This window comes from Mastomys coucha, unplaced genomic scaffold (genome assembly GCF_008632895.1).
Source record: "Mastomys coucha isolate ucsf_1 unplaced genomic scaffold, UCSF_Mcou_1 pScaffold21, whole genome shotgun sequence".
Taxonomy (NCBI): domain Eukaryota; kingdom Metazoa; phylum Chordata; class Mammalia; order Rodentia; family Muridae; genus Mastomys; species Mastomys coucha.
In genome coordinates, this window is record NW_022196904.1 from 116,581,300 (window position 1) to 116,590,459 (window position 9,160).

The 9,160-nt window shown below is 44.3% G+C and overlaps 1 protein-coding gene across 2 annotated transcripts in view; it reads left to right on the plus strand.

Moving 5' to 3' along the window:
- Nucleotides 1-5,350: 5,350 nt before the first annotated feature.
- Srcap (Snf2 related CREBBP activator protein) overlaps nt 5,351-9,160 on the plus strand; it is a 56,509-nt gene continuing 52,699 nt past the window's right edge. Inside the window, exons 1-2 of one of the 2 annotated variants that reach the window (XM_031388397.1) lie at nt 5,351-5,709; nt 7,347-7,422. The gene's annotated coding sequence lies outside the window, so the exon portion shown is untranslated. Of the gene's footprint in view, nt 6,007-7,346; nt 7,423-9,160 lie in introns of both variants that reach the window. The other variant, XM_031388398.1, reaches the window with a different exon arrangement.

Sequence of the window (9,160 nt, forward strand, 5' to 3'; positions counted from 1 at the left end):
GCCTTGAACTCAGAAATCCACCTGCCTCTGCCTCCCAAGTGCTAGGATTAAAGGTGTGTGCCACCACCGCCTGGCTGTCTTATTAGGTTTTTAGGTGGCCCATCTCATCTCACTTTGTTTGAATCTTGTTATGTCTGCCACTCCTACTCCCTTCCTGGTATTTGCATGAGTGTCCTCACAGATGCATGAGAAGTAGAGGCCAGTCTTCCTCTGTTGTTGTCCATCATGTTTTTAATAGGTTATTTTTATATGTATGAATATTTTGCCTACATATATATCCATATACTATATACCTGCTTGGTGCCCACAAAGGCCTGAAGAGGAAATCAGATCCAGAAACTAGAGTTACAGACCCTCAGGTCCCCTAGAAGAGCAATCAGTGCTCTTAATCATTGACCATCTTCTCAGACTCTCTACCTTATTTTTTCTGACAGCCTCTGGCTGAACTGGGAATTGACCCTTTGTGCTAGGCTGGCTTGCCTGTCCCTGGGATCCACCTGTGTCCACACACCAGTAATAGGGTTACAGACATTTATCACTGCATCAGGCTTTTTATACAGATTCTGGGGGTTCAAACTCAGGTCATTATGTTTAAATAGCAAGCACTATACCCACTAATAATTCTCCCCAGCCCTATTTTTCAAGTATGTTTGTCCAAGGTTTTTTCTTTCTCCTCCCAAGACAAGGTTTCTCTGTGTAGCCCTGACTGTCCTGGAACTTGCTCTGTAATCCAGGCTAGCCTTGAATTAAATGCCTCTGCCTCCCAAATACTGGAGTTAAAGGTGTGTACCAGCAGTACCACTCAGGCTCTTTGTCCAAATGCTTTTTGTTATGTGGCCCTAACTAGGCTGGTCTTTGCAGATGATTCTCCACCTCCCACTGGAGTGTTGCAAGATTACAGGTATGCCCTAACACTCACTTCCCATACCTGGCTTGTCTTTTTTCTTTTGTTAAGATTTATTTATAAGTACACTGTAGCTGTCTTCAGACACAGCGGAAGAGGGCATCAGATCTCATTACAGATGACTGTGAGCCACCATGTGGTTGCTGGGATTTGAACTCAGGACCTCTGGAAGAGCAGTCAGTACTCTTAACCACTGAGCCATCTTGCTAGCCCTTGTCTTTTTTTTTTCTATTGTGTTGGCTTCAAATTTTTCATCCTCCTTCAATCTCTAAAGTGCTGGGATTATAGACACCTGCCATCACACCAAGCTTTTCCCTACTTTACTTCAGAGCTAGGCTTGAATGAACAGGAGTGCTTTAAGTGATGCAGATACGTGTAGATACCCTTAACAACAAAAACAAACAAAAACAGTGGGCCTATTGTAATAAACCAAGGATGTTCAGAATGCTAAATGGAGAGAGACTGATTAATCAGTGTTTATATACTCACACCTATGTCCAATTTATGATGGAGTGGTCCTCTACATGCATGTGTTTATATACTCACACCCATGTCCAATTGTATGATGGAGTGGTCCTCTACATGCATGTGAACACACATGCAAGTGCACTCACACACATGAACATCCATCTACCCAGCTACATAGGAACATGTACATACATACACATACAAACACCCCCACATACATAGAGAGGCACAGAGCATTTTAAAAGAAAGCAGATTAAATATCTTTTTTACTTCTGAGTAAAGAATCTCACAATATGAAAAGATGTAAAATAGTTAACTAAGGATAGAACTCAGAGCACTGGCCTAGCCTGGCACTCCCCTGAGTGTAATCCAACATTGAAAAAAAGAAACAAGTATGAAGCTATATTAATAATACTGAATGTCACCAGGCAGTGGTGGTGTACGCCTTTAATCCCAGCACTTGGGAGACAGAGGCAGGTGGATTTCTCAGTTCAAGGCCAGCCTGGTCTACAGAGTGAGTTCCAGGACAGCCAGGGCTATACAGAGAAACCCTGTATTAAAAAAACCAAAAAATAAATAAAAATAAAAATAAAAAAAATACTGAATGTCATTATAAGCATTACATATATGAAGAGGATATATTACAGATATATCTAGACATTTTAAGATACATGCTCATGTTTTTTCTATTTTTCTCTTTTATGTATGTTTTGCCTGCCTATACATGTTTGTGCACCACATAAATAAATGCCTTGTGCCCAAAGGAGGCCAGAAGAGGGCATCAGATCCTCTGACACTGGAGCTATAGGCAGGTGTGTGAACTGTCACGTGGGTGCTGGCAACAGAACTGGGGTCCTCAGTCTTCAGACAGTAGGTTCTCTTAACCATTAAGCTGCCTTCTCCAGCCCCATATACATTGACCTTGTACAGGACTATACTCCAGGGCAAACTGTCACCGTCTTTATCAATTATCTGTGCTACTTGCCAAAAGCCATCATAGCTGGGTTGTGGACTACTGTGTCACCACCCTGGCATCTTTTGTTGTTGGTTTTGAGTAGGACTGAAACAAGATCCCATACCATCCAGGTTGGTCTCAAACTCACTGGGCAGCTCAGATAACTTTTTATTTTTATTTATTTTTATTTATTTATTTATTTATTTTCGAGACAGGGTTTCTCTGTATAGCCCTGGCTGTCCCGGAGCTCACTCTGTAGAGCGCCACTACTGTGCTCAGATAACTCCTGATCCTCAAACCTTTACCTCCCATTTGCTGGGATTACAAGTGTGTAATCTTAGCCAATTCTGGCCTGAAACTATATAGCTCAGGCTGGCCTTGAACTTCTAAGTACTAGAATTACAGATACAGAATCACAGCTTTCAGTGTTTAAGTTCAGGCTGTCCTCAAACTTGTAATGTGGTTGAGAATAACCTTGAACTGCTGATCCTCCTATATCCACCTCCCTGGTGCTAGGATTATCATTTCCAGCTGAAACAAGCACACTACCAACTGAACCACATGTAACCCCTTCCCTGTTTTTTTTTTCTGAGACAGGGTCTCACCATATACACTTGATTGGCTGGGAATTCACTCTGTAGACCAGAGTGGCCTCATGAGATTGTCTTGCCCCAACCTTCAAGTACCGGATTACAGGAATGCACTTTCATAGCAAGTTTTATGCAGTGCTGACAGCCATCCTATGACTTTGTGCATGCACTAGAAGCCCACACCCAGATTTTAGCTATTCAAAAGTGAGGTAATGCTTAGTATACATTTACTTTTTTTTTTTTTTTTTATACATTTACTTTTTTAATATTATTACTTTGATCTTTTGAAACAGAACTATATGGACCAGACTGGCCTTGAACTCACAGATCTCTCTCCATTTCTGCCTTCTGAATGTTTGAAATTAAGAGTTGTTCATCACCATACCCAACATTTAAAAAATTATTAAAATACTTTTGAAATATGTATAGGTTTGTTTTGCCTGTATGTATGCCTGTGTATTATGTGCAGTAGTACAGAGGCAAGATGTTGGCAAGCTGTCTTGTTGGTCCTAGGAACTAAAGTCGGGTCCTCTAGCCCGAGCCAGCCAGTACTCTTAACTGCTGAGCCATCTCTCTTCCACCACTTACTTACTTTCTTCTTTTTTGTATTTTTTCTTTTTCTTTTTTTTTTTTTTCGTCTTTAGATTTATTATTTATTTATTACAAGTACACTGGAGCTGTCTTCAGATGCACCAGAAGAGGGTGTCAGATCTCATTATGGGTGGCTGTGAGCCACCATGTAGTTGCTGGGACTTGAACTCATGACCTTTGGAAGAGCAATTGGTGCTCTTACCTGCTGAGCCATCTCACCAGCCCTGTTTTTGTTTTTTTTGAGACAGGGTTTCTCTGTATAGCCTTGGCTGTCCTGGAACTCACTCTGTAGACCAGGCTGGCCTTGAATTCAGAAATCCAGCTGCCTCTGCCTCCCAAGTGCTGAGATCAAAGGTGTGCGCCACTACCGCCTAGCACCATCATTATCTTTATTAATATCTTTCCAGATATTTTAAGTCTGAAAAGGCAAAATGTAAGACAATTATAAATTGCCAAAGTGTAAACAAAAGTGTAAAACAATCTACAGTATGGTATCATTCAGATATAGGGGACTCAGCACTGATTACTTCTGGGTAGAACACTCTAGGTAGGGTACTGAGAACATGTGGGGAAGGTTTTTTAGCAGATAATCCTTTTACTGATAATCCATACTACGTTTATTTTTACAAAAGCAAACATTTATTACCTCTGTAATTTTAGTATTTACCTTTATTTTATAAGTGTTTGCCTGAATGTATATCTATGTACTAGAAAGTTTTAATTCCCTTAAGACTAAAGTTTGAAACTGTTAAAAGTTTCCATGTGGGTGCTGAGAATCAAAGCCAGTGCTCTTAACCACTTAAACCATCTCTCCAGCTCTGCCTCTGTTATTTAAACACACACATACACAACTTTAAGTTCTAAAGTGAAAAAACACATACTTAACTATAAGAGTATATGCGCCGGGCAGTGGTGGCTCATGCCTTTAATCCCAGCACTTGGGAGGCAGAGGCAGGCGGATTTCTGAGTTCGAGGCCAGCCTGGTTTACCGAGTGAGTTCCAGGTTAACCAGGGCTACACAGAGAAACCTTGTGTGGGGGGGGGGGTGTAAAAAAAGGCTATATGCATATTCTTTTTTAGACAGGATAATCTTGAACTTGTGGATTCCTTGGAACTGGAATTACAGACAATTAGGAGCCTCTTTATCTGGAAGAGGAAGCAGCCAATAGTCTTAATCACTGAGCTCAAAAATTTTTTTGTTTTGTTTTTTTAGATTTCTTTATTATATGTAAGTACACTGTAGCTGTCTTCAGACACTCCAGAAGAGGGCATCAGATCTTGTTACGGATAGTTGTGATTGCTGGAATTTGAACTCTAAACCTTTGGAAGAGCAGTCGGTGCTCTTAACCACTGAGCCATCTCTCCAGTCTCTCAAAATAGTTCTTAGTGTAAAAGACTGCAAACCCATGGCACATATATTGGGGAGCTCTTGGGAAAACCAGTGTTACAAAGTCAACCGCAGCTGGTCGTGGTGCACACGTTAATCCCAAGCAGAGGTGGGAGCATCTTTGTTAAATTTAAGGTTAGCTTGATCTACATTGTGAGTCCATGTCAGCCAAAGCTACATTGTTAAGACTTTGCCTTTCAAAAACAAACAAAAAGTAACTGCCTTAGGAATCAGAAGGACTAGACTCCTCCACTCATTTGTTTCATTTCAAATGGTGATTTGAAAAAAAAGAAAAACCAAAAACTCCCAAATCCAAAGGGTGGCTGCAATGCAGCGGGAGTTTCAGACCTATTGAAGCACGCTGGGCCAGCATGGAGCCTCGGAGCGAACTACAATTCCCACCTTGCTTTGCGCCTCACAGTCCTACGCTAGCACGCGAGCCTACCCGCCCCTCCAGCCTCCAGTTACTGTGTATCGCGAGAAGACGGGCCGCTCTGGCGGTAGCGATAACGAGCCTTGGTGGTGGTGGTGGTAGTGGTGGTGCTAGTGGCGGTGGCGGCCGAGACGGCGGCGGCCATTTTGGTGAGGCCTCGGGAGCAGCGGCGGCAGCGGCGGGGTCGCTGGGAGTAGCGTCTCCTTTTTCTTCAGCTCACTGATCTCATCTCCGTGGCGTGACTAGAAGCGGTGGGAGCACTGGCGTGGCTCTTGTGGCGGCCCTTAGGGGAATTTAAAGCGGTGAAGGCGGCGACCAAGAGGGGGCCCTCCCCCCTCCTCGGCGGGAGGGGGGGTGGTGAGCACGCCCCCGAGGACGCAGGTAAGGAGAGGGAGACAAGATGGCGGAGGCGCCACAGTTTCCCCTCCCCTGACGGGTGACTGCGCGCGCATCCACGAGCGCCGCTTCCCACCTTCCCGGGGTGCTGCGCGCGCACCGTCAAGCGGGGCCTTGGGGCCGGTGAGCGAGGTTTCCTGCGCGCGCTCATGGAGACGGGCGTGGGGGCGGGAGGGAGACTGTCAGGCCGAGCGGCTCCTGGTGTCGGAGCGTCCCCTTGCCCCGTCCTGCCCTTCTGCGCACGCGTGCATGAGCGAGCAGAGCCCGAGAGGACGGACCCAGGTGCGCTTCTGCCCGCCCACCAACCTGCCTCCCCTCCGGGGAGAGGAAGAGGAAAAGGGTGCATGAGACGAGTAGTCCGGGCGCGTGCCCACCATAATCCATGTAGGAGACCGAGACTTTACGCACGAACGCTTCCTTCCTGAGCCTTTTGCGGTCTGTTGATGTGGGGGCGCTGACGAACGCGGACTTCTGAGTCCTGTGACCCAGTCTATGGGATTGGGTTCTGGCGGGAACTCCCCCCCCCCTTCCCCAGCCGGGCCGTGCGCGCTGCCGGCTCACCCCGCCTCCAGCCGCGCACGCGCCGGCCCCTCCCCCAGCCTGGCGCGCACGTTGGGTGGGGTGGGCGACCGTGAGGGGGCGGGGCGACCGTCTGGGCTGTAAAAACTTGGCAGAGGTCAAGGGTCATGCTGGGTCAGTCTCCTGAGGGGAATTGGGAGAGCATAATGAAGGCTGGAGTCAAGAGTTCAGGCCTCATGGGTTTAGATTACCTCCAATCTTTGGAATGTTCTGGCAGCACAGCACCTAGATAAGGAATTAACTGGGCAAATGCTTCCGGGTCTGGAATACTTTATTAACCCTGCTTGTTTCCGGCTGTTGGGTCTCTTTGGAGCCTTCCTCACTTTTGTCTCCATAAAAAGCTCTTTAAAGTTCTTTGGCTGTTTCATCTCGCTAGTTCTGCATTCAAAGGGTCCCTTACTTTATAACCAACTATTTGCTTTTTCTTTTGGAGAACTCCACCCTCATTTCTTTTAAGTTCTGACTGAAAAGGCAAAGACGCTGCCAGGCATCCAGGAGGCTTTGTTAACTTTTAGATGAGATGTTTCTGTCCTTCAGTTGTTTGTCAGAGCTTTACGTACTTTTAGCTTTTAAGATTTTTTGTTGTCTTCTTCTCTGCTCTTATTCACCCAGAATGTACAACCCTGTGAAATTTTCCATACAAAACACTTTGTGCTTTCTTGCCACAACATGTATATACACCACATACATGCTTGGTGTCCAAACAGGCTAGAATAATAACTTGGGTCCACTGGAACTGGAATTATAGCTATTGTGAGCTGCTATATAGGTGCTTGGAAAGAAACCCAGGACCTCTGCAAGAGCAATAAATACTCTTAAATCACTGAAGCATTTCTCCACACCCACCCCCAAGGCCTCACTGAGCTACAACCTAGCCCAATTTACTGTCTTATTTTTCTGAAACATGAGCTTTTCCTATTACTATTATGTGAAATGACTTTGGGTGTATTTTGAAGTCCAATAAAGCTGTATAAGTAACCTTAGATGAGTATAGATTGATGATGTGGGCTGCATCCTCACTGCTGCTTCCTCTCCTGTTTTAGGTGTGATTTCCTTCACTACAACACGGCACCGTGGAAGTGCAGACTTTCACAGGGGGTGTGGTCTCTGCTCACACAGGTGAGCTCACCTTCAGATAAAATTTTGTGTGTTGATGTTAATGGGAGAAAAGTATGAAATAATGAGAGACTAGGTTAATTGTGAATGGTTATTGCATGTGCTACCTATGGAGGGTTTGGTGATAGTGGTACAACCGAACAGGGGCTGAATAAGGGAAGGTGTTACCTCGCTACTACCAGGGAGAACACTAAGAGTATTATGTTTTTCCATGGTTTGTTTTGTTTTGGGTTTGGTTTGGTTTGGTTTGGTGTTGCTTATTTGTTTGGTTATTTTCCTTTTTTGTTATTTTTGTTACTGTTGTTATTTTTTTCTGGAGACAGTTTCTCTGTGTAAGCCTTCCTGTCCTAAAACTTGACTTGTAGATCAGGCTAGCCTTCAACTCAGAAATTTCTGTCTCTGCCTCCCAGTGCTAGGAATAAAGGCCTATGTTACCAACCTGGCTTCTTCAGTGTTTTGGAACAAGGCTATCTGGATTTAAGTTCTCCTACTATTTTTTTCTTTCTTTTCTTTTCAAAGACAATTAAAGGTGTGCGCTACCACTGGCTGGCTCAAGAATAATCTGAAGTGATTTTGATCCTCTTTCCTCAAGTGTACCACCATGACACTCAATTCTATGTGGTTCTAGGCATGAAATCTCAGGCTCTGAGGGTACTGGTCAAGTATCCTACCAAATGAGCTCTTTTCAGCTATGTGTTTCTTCCTGCTCCTTCTCTGTCTTCCTTTTTAAGGGAAGGGGGTCTAAGTCTAGCCCAAGCCGACTTTGAATTCATAGCTGAATTCATAGCAGTATTCTGCCTTGGCGCACACTAAGTGCTGGGATTATAGGTATGAACCACCACACCTGACATCTGCCAGAGCTTTAAGTACTTTTAGCTTTTAAAACTTTTGTTTTCTTCTCTGTTTTTATCCAACCAGAATGTACAACCCTTTGAAATTCTTCATGCAAAACACTTTGTGGTTTGTTGCCACAACATGTATATACACCACATGCGTGCTTGGTGTCCAAATATTCTTTTTGTTTTGTTTTGTTTTATTTTTGGAAATAGGGCTTCTTTTGTAGCCTGGGCTGTCCTGGAACTCTTTGTGGAGACCAGGCTGGCCTCAAACTCAACAGAGATCCACCTGCCTCTTGTCTCCTGAGAGATAACGGTTACAGGAATGTGCCATGACTGCCCTAGCATTTCTTCTTTTGAAATGAGATCTTATTATGTGTTTGAGGCTGGTCTCTATTGCCTATGTTCAGACAATCATCCCCCAGTGTCCCAAATAGCTGTGAATATAGGTATATACAGATAGAGATAAAGATACGTCCCTCCTACCTCTTTTGGCTAAGCAAGTACTTCTAGGTATTTGATACATAGTAAGTGTCCAAGAAACATAGGGATAAGTAGCATGCTGAGAAAGGGTCTCATAGTCAATGGATAGCCAAGGGTGAACTTGAGCTTCTGATCAGGTTGAAAGTGTGTGCCACCCTGCTGGTTTTATGCAGGGTTGAGGACTGACCTTCACCATGTTTCTTGGGTGCTAGGTGGAGCCAGCTGAGCTACCTTCATATCCCTGAAAACAGTTCTTAACCCCAGCACTTTGGAACCTGAGGCAGCAGGATAATAAGTCCCAGGCCAGCCTAATAAGACCCTAATTGTCTCAAAAACAAACAATTATTTTAATAGCCTAGTAGCCTTTAATTTTATTTCTACTTTTCTTTTTCTTTTCTTCTTCTTCTTCTTTTTTTTTTTTT